This window comes from Sylvia atricapilla, chromosome 1 (assembly GCF_009819655.1).
Source record: "Sylvia atricapilla isolate bSylAtr1 chromosome 1, bSylAtr1.pri, whole genome shotgun sequence".
NCBI lineage: Eukaryota > Metazoa > Chordata > Aves > Passeriformes > Sylviidae > Sylvia > Sylvia atricapilla.
This window is the reverse complement of record NC_089140.1, coordinates 79,629,713-79,655,737: the sequence shown is the minus strand read 5'-3', so window position 1 is coordinate 79,655,737 and position 26,025 is coordinate 79,629,713.

Sequence of the window (26,025 nt, the reverse complement as noted above, 5' to 3'; positions counted from 1 at the left end):
GAGGTACCTGTGCCTTTGAAAACCTTTGCTGTTATATTGACTTTCTATTCTCTTTATATTTATATTCTCTTGACACAAGAGAACAGGAAGGAATATAAAGTATTGAAATGTCCTAATGTGAAATGATAAATATACACCAATAAATTAGAATGATAGTGTTCAAGCAGTGGTGCTCTAGTAATACAACTAAGGCAAAATTTATGGGCAAATCATCACCCCATTGACTACAGCATTTCTTCTCATGCATGGAATATCTATTCACAAGTCATGATCACAAAAATGTAGATGAACAATACAAAGAACAATGACTTAAAAGATAGTCAAGCACACAAATAATATACTTATGCTGGGAAACAGCAGACTAGTCACATTTATTGTGAAAACTGAGGGGAAAGCCCTGTGAATTATTTGCTGAGTTGTTTCTAGGGAGCAGTGAATCCACTTGACTACCACAGGGTGGCATTATCAAAGAGGAGTTTCTTAGCATCTAGCTCATGACTTAGGTCAAACTGTTAAGTCAAAATTCCTCCTTTCCCTGAGAGAAGAAGGATGGTAAATTTCAGATAGTGCACAACTTCTATAAATCAGGATAATCTTTGCATTTAATCAGTAGTATTGACCAAGAAGAGGGAAAGTTAAGCCATAGCTATGCCCAGCTCCAATGCCAGATATCCAATCTTAAGTGTGAGTAGCACGGAGAAGTCCAAATTTATTCATGTGTACTTGAAAATTAAAATGTAATAGGGCTTTTGTAGTTACCTGACTGGTTGCCAAATCAAATCCAAGTCTGCTCCTTACCTTCTAGTCCTTTTGGTCACTTTGTCACTGTGAAAAAGAATGACAGTACCCTGTTATCTTACTTTGATGAACATTACCTTTATTTTTAAATCACTAACTAAATGTTTCCACGCTATAACTGCCTGAACTATAAAGCATTTTCTGAAAACTGAGTTGCAAATCCAGCTTCATTTTCTTGTATTCAAAAGTTGATTTTATGCCTTCTTATTTGACATATGAATCTTTGCAGTTGGTCTACCCTTCTGCATTCTAACCCTGGGGATCCCATAGAGATATACATGAAAAAAAAAATCTTAAAACTGAAAAAGAAAGAGCTTTTTATTTTTCTGTTCAACAAAATTACGGTTTGATATCAACATGAAAAAAGCAAGACTCCTTTTAAGAAAACATGTACTACTATTTGCTGACATTTTGTCAGGTACATAGTAAATGCTATCTTGAGGAAACCAGGAAAAAATCTACAAGCATTTTGAGAGAGAGCAGCACTGTGTATAAAAGCCAACAATAGACTAGCAAAAACCTAGTTTTCGTGATGGAAAGCATACTGTACAGAAGTGAGAGGATGGCTGTCAATATCCTTATAGCAGAAAGGTCATTTTACAATTACGACAGCATCACTTTTGTATGAAGCTGTCAGTAGAAGATAAATGCTTACATCCACCCTAATCACAACATGAGTTTTATCCTGTGATGACATACTTGCCAAAACCAGTTATTAAAGCCTTAACTAGGTGAAGACACTGAAAAAAAATTACTTGGCTTAACTTCTAGATGACTTAAACAATGACAAACCCTTAAATAGAAACAGTAATTTAGGACCAGAATGTATGTAATTTTGTTTAATTTATTCTTTTTTCCAGTCTAAGGGAAACTGAATCATACCTCTGAATGAAGTTAGGAAAACATACAAGATACAAGTGCTATTCCATGCCACTGAGTGGCAGAATTTCAGTCAAGCGTAATAGTAATATTGGTTCTAAGTGTAAGTTCCATTTTCTCATTCAAAGCAATGGATCTTTCTCGTGTCATGAAGACAAACAACATTATATGAAACAAGAAAGGGATGTATCACACTCTTTTGTAAAATGTGCTCTCAGACTTCAGGTCTTTGCAGAACTGCAGTCCAAGAGAGATCATTAGGTATGGTATCTACAAATTTTCCATGCACCTGGACAAATTAAAGTCACAAATTAATTGTTTTATTCTTTTTTTCTTCATGGCCTAGTGGTAGTCCAGAATAAATGCCACTATGTTTTTTAATGTACTGTGCTGTCTTCAAGATTATAAGAACCTAGATGACCTGTGTGGAGCCTCAGGCTGATAGGTCTGCTTTCTATTGATGGCAGGTACCTTTGCCTCATGATATGCTGAATGTTCTCCAAAATGATCTTGGAAGTCTTCAGAATGCAAGGCTCTTCTGCTGTAAACTGCATTCACAACTTAGTTATGCAGTTATCCTACTCCACCTCCTACAGCAGATCAGGAGATAAGATTAATTCTCTTTCCCATCAGCACATGATACTCAGCCACTTTCTAGAAAGTAGAGCATCACTGTGACTAGTATTTGCTGTGGAAGACAAACACCTTAATAAGAAATTTCCCATCTCTTCCTCCTTTCCCTTAGCTTTTATTGCTGAACATGATCTCATAAGGTATGGACTAACCCTTTGGTCAGTTTGAGCCAGATGTCCTGGCTACATTGCCTCCTAATTTCTTGCCCACCATCAGCATGCTAACCTTTTGGGTGTGTCTGGTGTTGAGGAGTATGGATTTTCCTGTTGAAGAAAGGAAGTGCAGAAAAGACAACAATGTCTAAAAAGTTTCATATAGTTTTGAAAACTCCAGAGGAAAAGCAAAATTGTATACTCTCACCAAATTCAAATACAATTGAATCTTATGAGGTCATGGCAATGTGGTTGTCACTGAAGGAAATTCCAATAAAATATAAAAGTTTTCTGGAAACAGCAGTTTTATCTGTAGCAGCATTTCAGTTTAAAAACATTCCTCTCTGTTTCTCTAAAACTGTTGAAATTATCCAATTCCAACAGTCTAGGCTGTATGTCATATTGAACTATTATTTCTTTTTAAAGGGTCTTATTTTGATGGTCCATGTTACATTAATAGTTATTGTAAAAAAAGTATCCATGCGACAAAATGAAAAAAAAAAAAATTATGAATATGAACTCTGTAGCTCTCATCCTACTGGATATATGTACTTGTTTGCACCTTAAGGTAAAAACAAGATCTTTCAGCCTATGGCAACATGGGCATATTTTCTCCAGGTAGGGTCCCTCCATGTACTACTTTTACAAAATAACAGGTTATATTAACCCTGAGGCAGAGAGAAGCTGTTACTTGCCACAACAGAGAATAGTGTCATGTTACAGGAAACATGAGACTTTGAACTTTCGTTTCTCTTTCTCCTGGGTCATCTGATATCCCTTCCATGCAGGTGAGACATGTAGATTTCAGTATTCTAAATAAAACAAAAATATTCACAGCTAGATGCTGTTATATTTTCCTGGGTTTTGTACCGTACATTATTAAGTAGTACTGTGTTAGGGGATTTTTGGCATTTGGAGTAAAAATAGAATACTCATTTATATGTGAACCTCAATAATAATAATTACATTGTTTCAGCCATCTTCTTTGTTGCTTTTTCTCTAAATTGTTTCTTTGTCTTTATTTGGACTCTGTAATACGGAGAAGACTTCTTCCAGAAGAAACAGCAATGTCACATCTTAAAATTAGTTGCTGAAAAATTGATTTAAAAAGCAAAGGCTTTCCTGGTCGATTTCTATTATAATACTCTCAGAATTCTTAAATTTTTTCTATTATTCTCTCTTGATAGAGGATTTATTTCTTAATTTTTAATTATAAGAAATATCTGCTAATAGTAGAAGCACAAAAGAGCAATTAAATAAAGATTTTCTTTTCTTCAAATAGATTCCCCTGATCAGATCTACATTTCCAAGGCCCGTTTTAGCTACCAACATAATAAGTAATCTTTTAGTATACTACATCTCCCTTACCATTCTAAGAACTCTGCTATTGACATTTAGGGTTTTTTTCCCCCTAGACTTCAATTTAAATACCTATAATAAGAACACTTTGGAGCAATTCAAAGCATGTTTCACCCATCTGACAAGGTATTTAAATTTAAGACTGTACATTAGTTTGCAAGGTAAGATTATTTGCTCTTTTGGGGCTCAAAAAACCAATAATTACTCCACCTCAGTTTTCATTTAAAATCCTGGTGGGGGATTATTTCTTTAATGTGAAAAGGTAGAGAAATCTCAAATCTACAATAAGAGTTACAGTTTTTTATTTAGAATTATTTCTATCGATGAGGTCCAATGCAGTGTTCAAACTGCAGTTTCACATTTACTTTTTCTATGGTCAAGAAACCCACTAAAAAATATTGAAACATGTTACGTGAGAAGGAAGTTACACATCCTCCATTTGGCTTATTTTGCTTTTCCGTCCATTTACTGTGGAACTCAAGAGTACATTTGCTTCTGAATCTTTCTCAAAAGAAGAGAGAGAAAGATGTGAAAACTATCAACAATACCATGCAAAGATGTTGAAAAATACATCTATGTGAAAGAGTAGGATGTATGAGAAAAATCTTGGGCTTGTTTGTTTATTTCAAACACCCATCCCACACCTCATGCCCATTTTCAATTTAGATAGTCATAGATTTTGTTTTTAAATCTTAAAAAAGTTGAGTTTCATACTTTATTTCAGTCAGGATCAAAATTTAGTAATGAAGTCATGTATCTCAGATGTGATCACAATTATTTATAAACACCTGACAGTAGGATCTGAATAACAGAGAAATCAAGTGAGTGAGTTTTTTGTTTTGCTTTGTTTTTTTTTTCTCCTCTTGTTTCTCTTTCTGGCTTGTGGAAGTTCCTCAGTGCCCTGTATCCACTGAAAGGAACAAAGGAACTTGTTGATGTGTCAAAGTTCCTAATGTGGACAAGTTTACAGGTGGTGGAAGTGGCTGTGAGACTGGTGTGGTGGACAAAATCCACACATTTTATAACTGAATCTTTCAGGGCATAACCTGACATAAATCCATCGGAATAAATGTCTGAGTTAAAGACTGACTGTCTCCTCCAAAAAAAAGCTTTTAGAACATAGCTAAAAATTAAATGGGCCCATTTAAGGTCCTCAGAAAATCTCATTAGAGGGAAACCACCTGCTGTTGGGGAAAATGTAATTTCCTTCAGTTTTTTTCTATATCCTTGCTGACTGCTGGAGGCTGATAAATCTGGATGTCTGCCCAAAATGCAGGGAAACTAAAGTAGATGTGGAAATATATCTAACTCCTCAGCAGGGCAAGTCATGGCCTTCTTCCAGCCATGCTTTACCACTAGCTGTATCTAATTTGCTGCTCACTGTCACCCTTGAAGAAGGTTTGGGATGTTAGGTTTTCTTCCTTTCCACTGAGTGTGTATAGTTCAGACTAGCTATTATAGCTATAATAGATTGCCATTTCTTCCTTCAGTGCCAAGGATGGGAAGTCAGGTTTTTTTTCAGACAAGATTTTAACCTTCAAATTCTGGTGATGTGAAGAGAGGCAAGATTTCACATTTAAATTTTTTTACATGAATAATAAAAATGATATTGTAACAATGTTTTAATATAAAATTAGGTCTTCCATTTTATGAGGAAGAAATAACATAGATGTTTCAAAAAATTAAAAAGATAGATTCTTTGATTTTCTGGTGCATATAGTTATTTTTCTCACAGGCACAAATCAGTAACTCTCAAATATTGGCTCTCTAATCTAGATAGCACTCAAACCCAAGAACTATAAATACTTTATTCCATAATAAAGTCTTTCTGTAGTTAGCCACAGCTGAAGTAAGCTGATGCCTGTTCTTTGGAAGACAGAAGAAGATGAGCAACACATTAGTATGTAAGACATGCTGTACTTAGAGCTGTTACTTAAGAATCTGGCATAATGCTAATATGGATGCTGCCACACATTGTCTAGCACTCCTTATATCTGAGGTGGGATCCATCATCATCTCCATCAACCATATAGTCACTTATTTGGAAGTGTTGTTTCTTGATTTATTTTAGCTGTAAGATTGTCTAATGTAGCAGGTAATTTCTTAAGAGACAGTGACTGTGACTGCATTGGAAAGAATTAGAAAAGAAATAGAAACAAATAATACCAGTCTAGTTGATAAGTATACATACAAAAAGAATAAAGATTGATTATACTGAAGAAAAGAATGTATTGTATTTTGAAAATCAATTGGTGTCTGGTATGCTGACAATGGCACCAAACATTTCCTCTATTCCTAAAACCAAATTAAGTGTCCTGGAAAATACAGAGTAGTAAAAATTCTGCTTGTAGTATGCTCAACTCCTTAATGTAGAACAATGTACATAAAAATGTCTCACTGTACTCCATCTCACATATGAAGGTATATTGCCAGGCTGCTGACACAATGAAAACAAAGAATCTTTGCTTCCAATTTCAAGCACATTGATCTACTATGAACAGACTAAAAGTGAGAAGAAAATAAGTTGGTTAAGAAACAATTATTGTGCTCTTCTTTTGTAATAGGCAGAATAACCTTTACAGCATCCTATGATTCATTAGTGAATATGTCAAGAACCTGTAAATAACACTTGAAGCTTGTGCTTTTTTTCTCTTAATTAAACTAACAGTGAAACTCTTATCTCTTGAGGCATATGTTGCTGCCCTGAATATTTTAAACAATATTTCATCCCTTGCAGTTGTTTTCACTTTAAACATGAAGGTGAATTAAACAAGTAATAATATTCTGTTCAAACTCAGAATCACCAGATTAAACATCTTTAATATAACCAATTTGCTTGACCTACACCCAAGGATCAGACCTTTCTGATTTGTATAAGGCATAGATTATTTTATATTAATGTATACACATAGTCTCATCTTCAGAGGTTTAGTATCTCTAGTTATGGAGCAAAATGAGCTTTTTGCCCTTTTTTTAAATAATGAAGCTGCAGTTAAATTTTGATCTAAATTTAAGCACCTCCTTTCTCCTAAAGAGAGATTTATTTGACTCTTAATGATTTAAGAGCAGTTCTATTAATTGCTCTTCATGTGACTAATCATTGTTCATCATTCAAACATGACTATTGGCATGCAGGATTCCTCCTCTTATTCCTTCATTTAATTCCACCTTCCATTCTCAGTTGCAGCATGTTCTCTGTCGTTTGTGGACCAAGTATTTGAAAATTCCAATATTCCAATACTTAGTCTATGCACAAGGTGGGAAGGGAAGTGAACTAAATTCATCTCCTGTCTCCTTAAAAACACAGAATTATCTGGATTGCCTATTCTTTTAACAGACTTGAAAATTCCAACCCGAGCACTTTGAGTGCAACCAAAAGCTTATTTGAGGAAACTGGAAGACATCAAATGCACGTCAAGACCTTGGATCAAGTCCTTCGAATCTTGTGGTGATGGTAATGTGGTAATCTTTTCTTTTTCTCAGTAACAAACTGAGTTATAACTATCTCCAAACTTTAAACTTGAACAAGTGAGTATTCTGCTAAAGGGAACAGATCATCACAATCCTTAACATGCCCCATCAGTACACAGATAACTTCATTTTCACCATGAGACAGCAAGGACCTACTTTAAATCTCATCGCTTCCTGCAATGGACACTGCCTGATCCATGGTGGTCAGGAAATGGACAAATCGGTGAAAAATAATAATTTAGGGTCAGATTTTACTGAGTCTGGATTAAAGATGCAATTTCTTTCTTATCCCCTCAGCCTGCAAGCAAAAAGACCTTTCTTTGTTCAAATATGCCCTGATTTAATCATAACAGTAGCAAGATATTTTCCTAAAGAAAAGAAAAGGAAAAATGTGCTAAAGAAGCTAACAAATTATTCACCTTTGCCTTTCTTTTCCATATCTATTATGTGTTAACTACCCATTTTATCATGGAAAGACAATAGAATGTGAGAGAAGTTTTAAAATACTTAGTTTGAATTCAGACAAATAGTTTCCATGAACACATAATAATAGATTCAAAGAGAAAGTCGAAATAGTAAAACAATTAAAAATACAGGAGCTCATAATGTGAAACTTTTGAAACTTTTGAAACTTTTGAAACTTTTCATAATACAGGGGAAGAATATAAAGACAAATATAATTAAAATATTTTTGAAGAATGTGAGGTACAGGACCAGGTTTCCCAGAGAAGCTGTGGATGTTCCATCCCTAGCAATGTTCAAGGGAAAGTTGGTCGGGGTTTTGAGCAACCTGGTTAGTGAAAGGTGTCTCCGACCCTGGCAAAGGGACTGAAACTAGGTGATCTTTAAAGTTCCCTTCAACCCTGAAATAACCCCCACCCCATCTCAGAAAAAAAAGATTCCTGTTCACCAGTAAGCTTTTTCTAAGTTTTTATAAAAAAGGTACCATCTGCAACCTTATTTACATACTACAAGAGAAGACTAAAAAATAGCTTTCATAAGTCTGACTTTTCCTGGGTTTTATATTTATGTAGTAGAAGTGTAAGAAAGTTGATCTGAGATATTTTCAGTTTGCACCCCATTGTCTCTTGATTTACCATTTTTGTTCCCATCACTAGACCTGCACGAGCTTTATGGGCATCAGTACTAGTAACCATAACACAAATTTGTTTTATAATTTACACTACTGCAGGATAATTATATTTATACTCTGATTTACAGTGACTTAAGTGAATCCTATTATTTGTACTTTTTCTTCTTCATGAAACATTCAATCTATTTTACATGTAAAATTTTATTTAGGTTTTGAATCTCTATAATTCATTAATCTTGTGCATCTTGTCTCTCAAATCACATTCATCGAAACTGTGCCCTCTTTTTTCCTATTTTTAATACTGACATCAGTGACTAATAGCAGTACAAAAAACCATAAATGAATTTGCATCTCTTTCAATCTATATCTGGAATGTGGGATACGACGTGTTCATTGCTGTCTCAGAGATGGGATCTGTGACACATTCCCTGCAGTCATTAGCCTTCTTGTGACAGTTGTTAAACAGTGGTAAGTTTTTGGAGCAACAGAAAAGCTTTGGATATTTCTGAAACCCTGGTTATCCTGCAGTAAGTAACCATTCATCCTTTGCTGATGGTACTGACCCCCTGCGTGGTAAAGATGAAGCTGGTCGTTTTTTGGGAAATGTTTAGGCTCCTCTTTAGCACTGAGCCATTGTCTCATGCTGCTCCTCTCCCTGCCTGGCTGATCTTGAGCCTGGGATAATTGGTGGAGAGGTCATAGACTTGCAGATGAAAATAAAATGTCTATCTCTACGGTCCTAGATAAGCACTATTGGATGGCAAAGGAGTTACTAAGCTGATGTATTACATGGTATACCTAAACAGGTACTGCCCTCACTGTATCATTTAATACAGCAGCCTGTAGTACAGCAGAGGAGGAAAAGAATGAGATGTAAAGCACTTGAAGAGCTTTCACTTGATGAAAGCAGGAGTATATCTGACAGTGATCATATTTTGTTTCTAGACACCTCCATCAATCAAGGACAAGACAAGTTATAGGACAAGGATTCAAAAGAAAATGAAGGAAGTGAAGCAAACCTAATTAATAGTAATAGGATATTAAATCTATGTTATATCACTGACTCCTTGTATCCATTTAAAGGTGATAACCAATTCTAGTTTGGCCTATACAACCTTTCTATATCTGCAGTGAAAATTTATTAATGTGAATTAAGTATTAAATACATCATCTGAACTAAAAAATGTTGCAGAGTTTCTTGGGAAAAAGGAATTAGAGACAGATAAATTCGATTAAAAATTCACTTTTGTAATTTCTGTAAATTATGGAAGTCAAAACAACTATTTCTTGTGATTTAGCCATGAAACCAGCAAGACAGAGCTGCAAGCTAATATCACCTATAACATGCTGCAAATTATTAAAATGCACATATTTTAAAAAGAGCAGTGATTTTTTTTTTCTGTCTGCATTATTCTAGTGGACAAAAATGAATATCAGTTGAGTATTTCCGAGTGCTGTTAAGAATATAGCTTGAAAGGCATAACACATGACACAAAATGCAGATGGGGTGGTTGTAGATCTCTGTAATTGTCTATTTTTGGAAAATCAGAAAGAAAAACTGTTAACTTCTCAAACTGAAACATTTGAAGAGTGAATGCATCTTCCAGTAAATATGGTGAATTAATTTTTACAGGAGTTTTTTTGTTTCTTTGCAGATGTTTGGAGGTTGTTTATTTTTCACTTTAAGGAAGCAAGAAATTCTTAAAAGTAGTCTAGTCAAATGCAGTGTATTTTGTTATGGCTCAGAATAAAGCACAGAGCATGTTAGTGTTTTTGGCATAAACTCAGGGCACTGCTTTAAATTTATTTTTATATCTGAAATGGTGAGACACTTATCATTGTCATGATGACAGGTAAACACTCAAACTTGAATGCACAGAGCAGTGGTGCAGTCTCCAGGAGGTTTAAAGACATCACCAGATAAATATTTGAGCAACCTTATAACTGACCCTGTTTTGAGTAAGAGCTAAGACAGGATGACCTCTGAGATCCCTTCCAAGCTTGATCTACTCTGTAATTGTACAAGTCTTGCAATGTGTCCGCAATCTCTACCATGATGTGATTTGCTGTCTGTGGCAGCTGACCATTGTTAGTCTTACTTAGTCTATAAAGGAGTTGTAAAAGGAATGTCCCTGTCCTTCTCATGTCCAGGCTGCTTTTGCTTCATGTGGGATGACAGAAGACAAGGTAGGAAGTACGTCTTTTCACCATTATAAAGGACATGGAAGAGAGCATCACCTGCTAGAACTAGGAGTAAAATCAAATCAAAGATTCCCCTATTTCAGGTATATAGATGATGTATTTAAAAAAGCAAGAATTTTGTGAGGTAAGCATCTTTGTTTACTTAGTAATAAAATTTCCATTTTTGATGACTGAGAGGCAGTGATCTCAGGACATTATGCACATATATTCAGAAGAGCTGCCAAACAGGTTAAAGATTTTGCCATCTGATAATCTAAGTAAAAGAAAATAACATGACTTCTTAGTAAATATAGCTCATTGGTATAAACTAGAGAAAATAATATTTGAATTAATCAAGAAACTAAAATGAACTGAGAATTTTTCATTCCAGAAAATCTCTTGAGGTCTGAGTAATACTCTCTGTAAAGCCTAGAACATGTTTTCTAAGCAAAAAGTTAGATTCATAATATTTTATAAGATTAATCTTATCCATAAATGGTACAGAAAAAAATTTCTGATATGATTTTTTAACAGAAAATGTACTTCTTGTTACAATTAGAAAAATTACTTACCATGTATCAAAAAATACAATATTTATTGTATGAAATTAAATATAAACAATAAATATTAACTGCATATATTCCAGTTGTCATCAGTTCATGCAGTTTGCATCTTATTTTCTGTTTTTAATTACATAGATTATTATAATACATTATTTTACTTTCTGCTTGGGAGATTATGGAAGATATTGTCCTCAAAGAAAGATAATATTAGCTGAATGAATCATAATTGCCTGCAGCACTCTAAGCAGATGCGATTTGATGTCAAATTTTCTATAAAAATGTCTCCACATTTCAAAATAAGTATTTCATATTTTGTTCCACAAAAGGATACTCAGCCTTTGTACAAATTAGATAGGCATTTATAATTCTATTATTTTGTGTTTAAAATATACAGTGTTTCTAAACAATCCCATATTTTTCTACTAGATAGAGGAAAAAATCCCAAATCAAAGGTCCATCATTTTCACTGCAGGTCAGCATGAGATCTCACCTCTCGTTTCCTTCTCACCCTCCCTTCCACCAAAGAAAGTGAATTTCATTCTTCAGTTGGTATCAGCCTGGTTTTTCACAGTTTCTTAGGTGTCTTAACCTTTTTATATTGCTAAGGACCTTCAGTTTCCCCACTCTACAGCTTGCAAGCTCTGTACCTCTTCACAGGATCTGCTGACAGTGTTTTCCCCATTTTTTTCTCCTGCTGTTGTTTTGCTACTATTATTCCCGTGGCCTGGCTCCCACAAGCTCAGTGGCATTGCTACTTTAATTACTTTTGGGAAGCAGTTGCCTTTAGTACAAGAAAGACCCTTCTTTACCATTGTTCTCCCTTGCTGCCCAAGATAAGCCCTGGTTATGCTAGTGGGGACAGTAATATGCATCCAGAAAGGTCAGCAGCCAGGCAGCGTGCAGTACCTGCCCTGATGTTGTCAGCAACTGAGGCATCACAAGCAGGAACAATCAGCTGGGAAGCTGAGCAATTCCTGATGGAAACTGCGTAGTTGCTAAAGGCAAAGTATTACAGGGAAAAAAGCTGGCTGCATCAGAGAAAACATGCAGGGAGGGTGTTTGTCTGGGAATTCCTGTGCTTCCTTTAAGAACTGTCCACTAGGAAGAGCTTTCCCTTTCCTCTCTCTCTGCTCTCTCTCTCCCTCTCTCCTCTAAACAGCTGCAGACTGCTGTATTAATGTTTTGTGCATTTGAACCTGTCCCAGCATCCTCTTCACAACACTGTGTACCTCTGGAGCAGGTGCTCTGGCTAACTTCTCTGACATATTTGCTCCTATGTTTTAAGAACGCCAAAATCAGCTTTTACTATGTCTGAATGTGATGTTGTTATCCTTACAGTACCTTGTATAATGCTGTGTTTTGGATTTTGAGCAGCTGGGTGGGGCTTAACTGCTTCCAGGGTTAGATCACAACACTGAGCAGAGTTTCAGATGGTTACCATGTTATTATACTTTAAAGTAAATCCTGACCTACAGGTTTATAGTTTCAATGATTCACACCATGAAATTGAGAAGAATCTGAGGAATGGATATTTTCAGATACTAAATATATGTGCCTATGTAAATATATAAAAAAATGTGCGCTCATATATATATATATATATGTATGTGTGTATATATATATATATATGATAGAAGGATTCAACTCAAAAATAATCAAACAAAAACTGTGTTCTCTACATCCACCAGAAGTTTCAGATGAAACAAAAAAAAAGCACTCTTATGATATTAGCACATTACTGGAAGGGTTGACAGTAAACTCATCAAATCTATGAAGTAATTATGCGTAATATAGTCACAGTATTTCAACTTTCACTGAAAAACTATCCAGGAAAAATATCCTTCTTCCAATAAGTATCATCTCCAAGGAAAAGATAACATGTCTTATGTAAAATTAATGGCTGTAAATAAGAAAGCTCTATCTCTTCAAAAAACTTCCAGAGAAGATTAAATTGGAAAAAGAACAATAATTAATAGGCTCTTGATAACCTTAAGAACTTTTTCTCAACGGAGGAATAGTTCCTATTCATCTTTAAGAAGAAGTATTTCCAGAGGAAAAAAAGAAAGGGGTTTTGTTATACAGAATAGCAAAGCTAATTTTCAAAAAGCAATTGAGCTACAACAGCAGCAAACTCAGACAGGAAATTTCCCAAACCAAATGGTTCAAGAACCACAAAACATTTAGAACAAACCCACTATAACTTCAGTTTTTGAAATATATGTTTGAACAAAGGCTGTAGTCACTTGCACATTTATGAACAATTACCTGTAAGATTGACTCAAGGAATAAAAACAAGGGGTATGTGTATGTGAATGTATTGTGAACAGATACTTCTGGCTTTGTTAAGAGGATGAGAAAGTATTTTTCTTTAGAAGTATATGTATGATATTATCATTTCCATAATTCCCAATGTTTTTCTCCTTATTCCAAAACCTCCTGCTGCTGCTAAAGATAAAGGTAAGCTTCCAGCTTTCTTTTTCTTTTATTTAAATAAAACATTAAAAAAATCCAGCCTCCTCTGGGAGGGAGGGCAGAAATCTCTTCTTTTTAGTTAGCTGTCTTCTTCTGTAATCTGGCATTCTAATTCATATTAATGGAACTTGGTTGTTTTCCATAAATCAAGGAAATATCTTTATGTACATTTCATAATTTGTGACATTAAATTCTGTGTTCTCATAACTGCAAATTCAGAGAACTTAAATTTCACTACTTTTATTGTGCTGCATTCTATTTCCTCACATAAGAGATCAGAAACCTCTGCTGTTGATATACGCATGTGGTTGAGAACTCCAATACATGTGCTATTGGAGGTTCTTAGAAACTAGAAGCCTTACTAGTTCTAGAAAGTGTTTTCTAACCTGAAGGGTGATGTTTCTAAAGGTTCTGTCAAGGCCTTCTCGTTCATTTCCTGAGTAGTATCAAATTCTTAATGTAGTTTAAAAGCTGACCTTCAGTTTCTGTCAGTTGCAGGTAAGTTACTGACAGAAGAGGAATACTGATGTTGTGTAATTATTGTGTATCAGTAAAATAGTGTCTAGTAATAATCAGATAACACAAACATCAAAGAACAGAAAGTAGCCCAAGATGATAAATAGATCATGGGATATAATCATTAACAACTAGGCTATGGAATCATCTGTCTGATACACTCCCTCAGGCAAAATGGCCAAACCAGAGCCGTTGAGACATGTATCAAGCCAAGACAGTCTCAGGCTACAAAGACCATAAAGGAAGTCACATTTCTTTTCAGGTGCTTACATAAACATGTAACATTCAGGCAAAATCAGGATGGTTGTGTGTCTTTAGAAAAATTTGGAAAACTAGCCATAGACAGGAGAGTGTACCAGAAACGTGTAGTGCCATGAGGTGAACAATCAGCTGCAGTCTCCAACCATTTGAAAAAAAAAAAACAACAAAAAAAAAAACCAACAACAACCTATCTAGAATGATCCTTGAGTTTCTTTTTTGCAGGAAAATGTGTCTTTAATTAAAATTAACCTGGAAATTGCTTGTGATGTTTGTAAAAACAGTGTTCTGACTGCTTTGTGGTTGTGCACCGCTTACCTCTATCAGAAACAAGGCTTGAGTATCTCTGAGTAAGGGCTATTGACAGAAATGCAAAACTATCAAACAAAATAAACCCAGAAACCCCAAAAATAAATAAAACAGAAAAAAATCCAGAACAAAACACCACCCCCAGATGCACTTAGTTGACCTTTAATGGGTAAAATAACAAAGAATTAAAAAATGACACAATCGCAGCTATGTTACAAAAGGTGAAAAAGCTAAGAACTTATGCTACCAGGCATGACCAATGATTTATTTTTGATGTAAGATTCCTCTCATTTCACTTCAACAGCAAGCAACTGCTAGCTTGATTAAAATGATAATAAAATAAAGATTGTATGCTTTTCTCCACTGTCAAAGTGAGAATGGCAACTCTTTTTATTTTCCATGACAAGCTGTCTTTCTCCTTCTAAAAGGGCATAAAATTAAATAATCAGTGAGTTTCATCTTTATTTAGAAGTGAGCTTGTACATTATCTACAAGTCAGCCATGTATTCACACCTGTGAATCTGAAATTGCACTAAAGACAAATGAAATCTAATAAAAATTATTTTGTGGAGGTTATCCCTTCATTTCTCGTCGGGTGGTGTTTATCCAATTGCTTTATCTCTATGGAGAATATCTCTGAGTACAAACTAAATCTAGGGACCAAACTCCCTCTTATCTGTATTTATTTTTGGGTAACTAGCTGTACCTTCCTGGGTTAAGCTTGTTCAATTCAGGTGCAGCTCAAAGCAAAAAAATTTCTTATGCAGCTAAAATATTCATGTCCTGCAGGAAAGCAGAGCTTTTTCTATTCATATTACCAATGGAAGAAAAATGGCTGTCTATTAGACTTTGCATTGAAATGGAGTGGTTACACTTTGCATCAGTCTCTGTCATCTCTAGCTAGTGGTGTGTGCAGTCCTATTCTTTTCATCACAAACTCAAATGAGTTCACCTATACTGTGTTGTGTCAATATTCTCTTTGATTTTGTACTGGAAGGGAAGTAGTAGCCTGATAGGATCACTTACAGTCAAGAGGAATTTCATTTGTTCCTCATCACTTCTCAGCCAGCAAATTGAGATTGATAGCTGATATTTTGGTTTGATTCATGAGTGTTATAATTCAGAAATCTATATGGCATTTAGGAGAAAAGTTTCAGTTTGACTTCTGGGGGACATTCCAGACTTGATTGGAATATATAGTAGAGATACTGCCAGGAAAACCAGCAGTTTGGTTGACTCTGAAACTAGGGTTCAGTGATGGCAAGATAAATCAGTACAGTGATGAAAATTTAGGAACAGCAACATGTAGTGAAGTTATTTCCAATGTTGGAGTATAAAGCCTTAGCCAGGCATATGGTTGCATCCATATGTACTGTCAAGTTTTAATGGACACTGCTAGAAAAAGAAAATATTCAGTGGTTATTTCCTAAGAGTCTTTTCATATGAAAAGAACTGTACCTTTTCTAAATTTCTTTTATTTCTTCTTTTATCAGAAATTTCACAGTAGAGCAGGATACCAGATTTATCTGTCTTTTTGTTCCTTCATACCACAAGGCTTCATTAAATCATTCTAAGGGAGTCTAGGATATATAAACACCTTTATTTTACTCCAAATAGATTTTGTTGGGAAACAATAGCCAGATTGGTGTTTTAATGTGTTTATCTTGTTGAAGGCTCTCTACTGTAGGCAGAAATTGTTTTCTCTAGTTGCACGACATTCTTCCTTCAGAGCTAATAAATCATGTTAAAAAGTGAACTCATCATAATAAATACAGTTTTTCAGTTGTTTGCCTTCTGCAAATTCTCTTCAATATATTTTAATTACACGTTTGTGTTAACATTTATATGATTAACACAAAACTACTTTAGCATTGATTTGCATCCTGTGCAGGAAAGTATTTTTCTGTAGACTGATTCTACCCTTTGTTATTTATTGAGAAGTGACCTTGACAAGGAGGCTTGGATGGGCCTGATATCATCTTCAATGAGAATTGCTGCCAGGCAACCCATCATTCCTCTCCAGGGTGAGTGAGATGCTACAGTATTATGAGTGCTCTGCTGTGAACAAACTAGAACTAAATATATCCATTGGATAATGATAGATAACATTTAGGACCTTCAACAAATGGAAAACAAAGCATAGAGAGATGAGATAAGGAAAAACTCTCTTGCCTTTCTGGGAACTTCATTTGGCCCATGAGAAAATCTAAGAATTCCTTTGTGTCTTATGGCAATGCATGCAGATTTACCAAACTGTGAGTTAAAATAATAACAGATGTCATAGTTAAAAATGAGGAGAAACATTTTTTTTCAATCTCTAGTTCTAATTTATTGGCATAACAGCAAATTAATGCCAAAGAAAGTTAATAGTGGTGTCAATTATGAAAAATTGAAAAGCAATATTGCAATTCAAACAAAACTAACTGGACTTCTAGGGAGTAAAAAACATCACTTTAATTGTGATTATTATTTGCAAGCCATATCTGATGCACACCAACAGTAGATCATTTAACCAATGCATCCTATATATAGTAATCAGTACAAATAAATGTACTAAAAATGAAAGTGCACGAGCCATCTGTGTAATTAAATTTCTAATTTCAATTAAAAAATAATTAGTGTGTATATATAATATAGTATATTAGTGTGTATTTGGTGCTACAACTAAATGATATCTAGCTTGTAGATCTTGATTCATTGTATTGCAGAATGCAAACTCATCTAGACACAGAAACAGCCTCAAAACCCCTCTGTTTTCTCTTCTCTGAAAAAGGAAATGGAGAAACAACTCCAGCAAAAGAAAGTGGGGATAAATTTTAAAGCTGGCACCTTTCTGAAAAGATAGTCTATATTTACACATAATAGAGACCACTTATAGCATCAGAGAACATTTTATCTCCTGAGAGCAGAGTAGCTGTACTGAAGAGGTTCATTCACTAAATTTAAGAACACCCTTGAATAGATTATTGCCAAAAAAGCAAACAATCCTCTGTGCTGATAAAGGCAACAGAGCTTTGTAGAGCTCTTTAGGAACACCACACAGCAAAATGAATGTCTAGACAGCAGTCTTGTTTTCTGGGAGGACACCAAACTGAAAGAAAGGGGAGATGTCAGTGTTTCTTTCCTGATTAAAAGATGGCCATTTAACCTCTGGCACTGAGCAAATACCTTTGGAATCAGAGAACCAAGCTCTAAAGCAGTACTTGTTGTGGCAGAAGATGCTATTTTAATGCAGTTGGCAACCTCTCCTCCCAGAGAATACTATATTAGAGATTTGTCTGTTGATTATAGAAGAGCCTGGTCTCTTAGGGAGTCCAGATACACCCCAGAGAGAAAAGCCAGCAACCACAGTTTGTATGGGTACTGCTGACAGAGAAGAGCAAGAGAAAGATTCTGAAAGCAAATGCAGATAATTCAGAAGAAAGATGACAGGAAGCACAGAGAAATGTCAGTGAAATGTTTCTAGGAAGTTAAAGAATCTTATATCTAGCTCAGGAAGTGCAAGGAGTAAGAACTTGGATTCATCAGAAACCAGGTGGGATTCATCCAACCATTGTAGATTAAAGAGCATTTATTAGTAAGGAATGGATTTTTAACTCAATGACAGAGCTAGGTTTCTCAAGAATGTAATAAATAGCAACAGCTAAGTTATGAAAGAAAACATACACACTCAAGCAGAGGAATTAGGAATGGTTGGGTGCTCTTCATACAGAATGCTGTCATGGTTTAGGATAGATAGTCCACAATTTAGTGAAACACTCCAAACCTCTTGCTGCTCAATCACTTCCCCTGACCCCTTCTTGCAGCAGGCTGGAAAGGAGAATTGGAGGAACAAAAGGTGAAGATTGTGGTTTGAGATAGGAACGATGTACTAGAGGCAACTATGAAATTAGAAATGAACAGTAACAGCTACAATGTTAATAACAATGTGTACAAGAGGTGAATTCACATGCAAGTACTCACCTCATGGAAATCATGAATACCTGATTGCTCTGCCATGCTACCCAACCACAGGGACCCTTTTCCCCACCCCCTGCACATGATGTGATGTTGTTTAAAATAACTTCAGGGTCCTCAGGGTCCATACCCCTTCTGGTTACTGCAAATATTAACCTGGTCCTGGCCAGGACCAGGACAGATGTAAAGACAAGAACAAAAGCAGAAGTATTTATGCTTCTGCATCAAAGTTGGAAGCTTAAGAAGTTGTGTGGATGATCTTAGTCTAGCACTAAATAAAGACAGAAGAATATTTATCTAATCAGTGGGAGACTGTAATTGAATTACAAAATGTACTAATGCTGAAATAGATATAAAAATTACTTGCCTCAGAAGGTAACAGGATCCAAATAGATTAAAATTTCAAGTCTCAGATAGGAAGAGCAAATTTTTTGATGTATTTTTCTGATACCATGTGTTGGTGACATCGCCTGTGATCTACTTACAGAGCTTAGAGGCAGAAAATACAGCAGGCATGGTAACCTTGACTCCATTTAAACTAGACAAGTGTCATAGAAGGCTCCAATGCAGAGACCACAATTTTATACACTGTCAGTGACTGGCAACTGGCTGTCAGCTTCACAAGGAAACTGGGGATGAAAGCATGGTACTCCAAAGATGCCTTGTTTTCCAGACTGAACTACTGATAGCAGTTCACCCCATAACCCTTGGACAAATACTGTTCTGCTGCTGATCATGCAGCACCCCTATCAGGTTTCTCTCAAACCTAACGGGCTGCACGCACCTCTAACCAATCATTCCATGCCTTACTATATTGCTGTTGTCTTGCTCTATTTACAGATGGTACTTGTCAACTAGTCAAGGTATTTCTCTTGTCAAATTGTGAGCATAATTTTATAGTATCTTGTACACTTTGTTTAGGTAACTGAATCTGTTTTTAGAAACTCATATTTGCGGAAATAAAATTGTAGTTTACAATCATGAGAACATCTCTGACCAAAGGAATCCATACTAGCAAATGGTGATATAATCATTGGATATTAGTTCAAAGTCAGGAAAGTGACTTCCACCTTAGTTTAATTAGCGATATAGTCACCAAGTACTACTTCACACAATGTATCAGAATGGAGGTCTAAGCTACCTGTTGACAAATATATCTTTAATAATTTAAAATGCTCTATTGGGTAAGAAAATTAATTCAAATATTTTTCAGAAATGCCACTAATTTTATATCAATTTAAAATTCTTTTCTATAAAAGTCTGATGGTCCCTTGATTCCATATTAACACTATGTATATCAGCAACAGAAAGAAATGAACTGAGAAATTACAGATATGTTGGCAGACTGGAGTCCAATGATTAACCTATGAGAATATACGCTCAATGTAGATATAATTACTCAAAAAAGTAATTATAGTCTGATGTAAATTTTTTACCTTTTTTAAAAACACAATATTTACTCCTTTTCATATTCCAAAACACATATCCCAAAGCATCTAAGCACTTTTCCTTTTTTTTTTAGAAAATGAGCAAACCATGCAGTAACTGTTAAGATTATGATGAGCTAAAGTTTACAAAAGTCTCTTAAAAGTATGCTTTCATAAGATGCTTTTTTACTCCTTTCATTTTTTACACGTGCCTTCTACAAGAAGTAGCTTCTACTTCTATATTCTACAATTTTGAAAGTTGTAAAAAATACGTTTTGATTACTCCTGTTTTTATAATTCTATGTGAACAACATGGCTTAGATAATTTTGACAAGACCACTTTGTGTCTTGTTCTATTTCTACAGCTGAAGAAAAGTGTGCTTGAAAATTACTGAGATTTTGCAAAGCTGCTCTAATCTAACACAATTCTGAACTTCATAAGGTTTGAGAAAGATTTTTTTTCTGCTAATAAAAATATTTTTTTCCCAAAATGGGCTGGATAAGTTGTTCTAAATACAAAACATATTAAAAGAAAAAATCTTCAGAAGACTGAGTATCAAATTTAGGTTAAAATTGATTCATTTCTACTCAGGGTTATATAGCTTTTACCTAGGTATATAGTCCTTGAAAAGATTTTACAGATCTACACATTTGATTTATCATATAATTCACATTGAGGTAAATATTGTCATATAAGTATGATTTAATTTCAAGTAAATTCCTGGTAATAAAATTATAAAAACACTTTAATAAGGTGATGGCTTAATATTTTAAAATTTTGCAACATTTTATTTTCTAGATTTAGCACCAAATCTGGAATGTTGAAGTCTATCCTGGGCCTGTTTTTCTGTAAAAGGCATCTGCTTCTGTTTTATGTGCTACAAATAAACTACAGGAAATTCTGCAGCTGCTTTTTTGTTTTTTGTTTGTTTGATTGTTTTGTGGGTTTTTTTATGTTTTGGTGAGGTTTTGTTTTGGTTTGGTTTGAGTTGGGTTTTTTGTGCGTTTTTGTTTATTTGTTTAGACCAGTTATTACTGTCATGGCTGTTTAACCTGATGCGTCCTTTCAATTTGAATTTCAAACGTCACTCCACAAGGATATAAAAAGAACTATTTGATTTATTTCCTTCCTACGGTAAGTATTTTGAGGCAGTCCTACTCTTGATCAAAACTAATATCTCAATTGGAAAATCTACTTTTTATTTCCTAAGAGGGTTACATAAATGGAAGAAAAATGAAAATGCTAGTTGTAAGTGTGATATACACATTCTATAGAGTTTATGAGTATTTGAAAATTTGGATTATTCTTATCAGATTCCAATGCCACTTAAACTGAAACTGAATTCAGTCTCAAACTGAATTCTATTATTAAGAAAAGGAAATCTGCAGTTTTACTATAACTAGACAAAATATACATTTTTAGCATGTTTGTGCACACTTTTTTCATGATTTAATGTGTAAATACCTTTTTATGTTCAGTTCTTATGCTTAGTTCTGTTTAATAGTACAACTCATCATGTGCATACAGAAGCATAATTCTTCCATGGTGATTCAATGACAGAAGAGTCAAATACCATAATGTGAATAGTATTGTTTTACACTGGTTTGTAATTTAAAGTCACAGTGTCATTTAACAAGTGGAGAAGTGATGAACAAAGCATAACTTAGGTACTTGTAAAATGAATGGTACAGTGAAGAGAAAGTGCTTTCTATTCATTTAAATGCTGTCTACTGTGAGCATCAATGTAAAAAGCAAATTTTAGTAAAAGTTTGAGTCTGGGCAGGATGTTAATAAGGTAAGTCATCCATGGGACTTTAAAGATTCTTCATTAAAATGAATAGCTCTCCATTCATTTCATATCCAACAACCCCATCTAATTTGTGGAAGTCACAACTTCAAGTATGCCACTCGAGAACTGAGCTTAATGACTAGCATTCCTTAGATGCATAAAATGAGAAGAAAAATGTGAACAATCACACTGACAAGTGCCATGTTCAGAACAGCTAAGAAAAAGCCTGTAGCACAAAAGGAAAGGCCAAGCATGAAGTTTGCCAATTTTTTTGGTTGCAATTTTCTCAGTTAGAAAGTGTAAGCATACAGTGATGAAATCTCAGTCACACACACACACACACACACATTCACACACGCACCCTCCTCGCCTCAGCTTTCAAGAGAGTGTTGAGCAACTAGAGAGATCAGTTATTTTATATCATTATATTTTTAATTGCTGTTTTATGATTCTTTTTTCAAAAGCCTAGATGCAAATTTCTTTAAACTACTAGCCCTTGAGGCTTCAGTATGTTAAAGACACAGACAGAATAACCCTATTAAAAAAACAAAAACAACCAACAAACCGAAAAATACCCCAAAACTATTACAAATCTAAATATCTGAATAGTAGTGATAATGCTTAGAAATAATTCATGTTTGATTCATAAAAAAACCTTACTTTTATTTAAACTTAAAGGTTACCCAAATCAAAATTATATGATGAGCTGGGATGCACTTAACAGATTTGATCTGATATGTTCTGAAAAACCCTCCAAAGACAATCACTGTGATATTTTGCTTTCTGTAGTGTCTTAATATATGTGCACACACAGGAATATGCAAAAGTTGGAGCATACTATTACCATTTCCTATTGTTATCTAAGAATATTTTATGATCTTTAGATTTTTTTTTCCCTGAATGTTTTTATTGTTCTTAGTCCATTTGTTAAATGGATGTTACAAACTGCTTTAATCTACTTTCAAAAAGAATGAAAGGATTTTAGCCATACACAGCATCACATGAGCACTTAGGAAATAAGAAGGCAAATATTAAATCTCTGGTGTACTCTACTAATCTTGCAGCTCCACACACACCCCAACATAATATTTTATCATTCACAATCCTCCAGCTTCTAATAGCTGTGGCTCTTTTCAAGTAATCCACCTATTTATTTTTTCCTAAAGTTACAGAAGTAGCTTAAAGCAAATTTTGGAGTTCATTAAGTCCATTCTCCAACTCCAACATGCACTACACCAACACTGCATCAAGTCAGACACGGCTTTATTTAACTGAGTCTTAAAAATCACCCCGGACAGAGAATCTGCAGTCTCTCTGGATAGCCTCTCTTGGTACTTAATTACTGTTGTGGTGAAAAGAGATTTCCTGCTGGCTAAACTGAAGATCTCTTTAAACTTTCATTATTCCTCACAATATTTTCTTCTGCCAGTACTTGCTCCTTAGACTCTAATTTCTTTCATTTTTAACAAGATCATCTTTCCATCTCAGAGCTCTTTCTGTTGTACCTTAGTGCTTTCATTTATGGCTGTGGATGAAATGCTTTCCTATTCTTTTTCTGGCATATTTCAGTGATTCTCTTATGATCTATCCTGAAAGACACAAATTCCTTTCCTAATTCTGAAGATATAAGTAAGTTCTATGAAGCTTTGTCAGCAATGCTGCTCTATGAGGATTTCTGTAAACACACCTAAAGAAAATGTTTATTTAATAGTTAGGTGACTTGCACTGTTCTATGAATCTCTATTACCATAATCTATTACTGTTAAAGGCATTCCTTGTTATAGTATGACAAAGTATGAGTATTTCACAAGAATTTGTGACCTTTTGAAAGCCAGTTCTTCATACCTACAAGTACAAGTGTCCTGGGTTGTAGTTTAGGATATATTCTATCACCATCTTCAGTTAATGGCCCATCAATGCCTTGTGCATGACTCAGAGATAACTCCCTCCGGGAGCTATCTCTCTTTAAGGGGCCATCAAGGCCCTCTTCCATGACTCATCATCCCATTGTGAGATGCTCCGCCCATGGGGAGGAGCCAAGCATTCTCACCTGGATATAAGCTGGGATTTGGGACAGTAGAAGCAGCCTTCACCTACTGGATTCCTGGAGCTACCAGACCTTTCTACGAGATATCTGCTTCAGGAAGACCACCTCGTCTGGACTGTTTCCATCACCCTGATCAGGTTGTATTCTGACTCTGTCAGTGGTTTTTTCTTTCTGTATTCATTTTATTTTATTTTATTCTATTTTATTTTCCTTTTCTTCTCATTAAATTTTATTTCTGACTCAGAGCCTCTCACTTGGTTTGTCTTCAAACCACAACAACAAGGTACATTTTTGCAAGCGTTTTTCTCCAGATTAGATGTTTATGAATAAATGCTTTAAATGCTGAAAGACTTACTGCATTTATTTCTAACAGACACCTAGAAAGATGGTTTCAGTGGTGTTAGTTTTCCTGTTTCATGACTTGGGAATGTTATTTTACATCTTCTCCCAAACTTTCTTCGTCCTGCTGTCTGTACCACTTACAGTTTTAATATTCATTTTATAATTGATCTCCATGTCAAAACTCATTTTACTGCTTAAATGACTTCTAATTTTTTTTAGCTCACGATTGTCATTCCTCTTTTCAGAGTTTTAGCCAGAAAGAGAATCACATTTGCACCTTTGATTATGGAGGAGGTTTAGCTCTAAGGCTGATGGTACTTCCTTTTAATGAAGATATTCTGGCATTAGACTCAGAAGGATCGCTTTCTACATTCCCCAACTTCTCTGTTCCTTTCCCTTCATTGCAAAATTTTGTGTTTCATTAAAAAAAAATCTGGTAGTCCACATACCTTATCGTTCGCATGTCAGTTGTCCATGGGACAACTTTAACCACAATGTTAGTGAAATACTGTTCAAAAAGAGTCCGTAATTAAGGAAAAAAGAAAAACAAAAACCAATCTTCCCCCCCACCCCCCCAAAAAAAAACCCTAAAAAAAAAAACCCACCCAAAAAAAAACAAAAACCAAAAAAAAAAGCTGGGTTGGTGATATCAAGAGGATGGTGGTTGTACCCTCAGCAGATTGGCAGTTGACACCAAGCTGAGTGGTGTGGTTGATGCACCTGAAGGATTGGATGACACCCAGAGGGAGCTGGATAAGCTCTAATAGTGGCCTGTGGGAATCTCATGAGGTTTAGCAAGACCAAGGTGCTGCACCTGGGTTGGGGTTACCCCTGGTATCAGCATGGGCTGGGGGATGAACAAATTGAGAGTGACCCTGCCCAGAAGGACTTGGGGGTGCTGGACAGGCTGGACATGACCCAGCCATGGGCATTCACAGCCCAGAAACCAAATGTGTCCTGGGCTGCATCCAAAGCAGCATCCAAAGCCAGCAGGGGAGGGAGGGGATTCTGCCCCTCTGCTCTGCTCCAATGAGACCTCACCTGCAGTGCTGCAGCCAGCTCTGGGGTCCCCAACACAGGAAGGACATGACCTATACCATGAGAGGGCCAACAACCTGATCAGAGAGATGATGGAGCACCTCACCTGTCCTGTGAGAAAAATCAGAGAACTGAGATTCTTCAGTCTGGAAGAGAAACTACCTTTGGGGGTGACATAATTTTGGCCTTCTACTACCTGAAGGAAAACTGCATGAACCATGGAGAAGGACTTTTTCAAGGGGAAGAAGTGACAGGACAAGGAGGAAATGAGTAAATATCTCCTTCCTAATATCTAATCTAAACCTACTTTCTTTATGTTTTTTTTTTTTTTTTTACTGAGGGGTTGGTGAGACTGCCCCATTCCTGGAAGTATTCAAAGCTGGGTTGGATGAAACTCAAAGCAAACAGGTCTAGTGAAAGGCATTCCTGTCCAAGGAAGTTGTTTGGAACAATATGATTTTTAAAGGTCCCTTCCAATTCAATCTATTCTATGATTGTAGTGAGGTAGTGGACATTAGACTTGGTAATTATCTTGTAACTGATACTAAACCAAGTTATGTGTGGCCATGTAACTTTTAACAAATTCATACTTTAAAATAAACTCAAATTCACAAATGTAGCTATATGAAAATAAAATGTGGTTGAACTTGATGAATAAAAACTTTAACCATAAAACTGCAGAAATGAAAGTATGATGGAACTGTATTTAAAAACATTTATAGTACTAAAATGTACATACT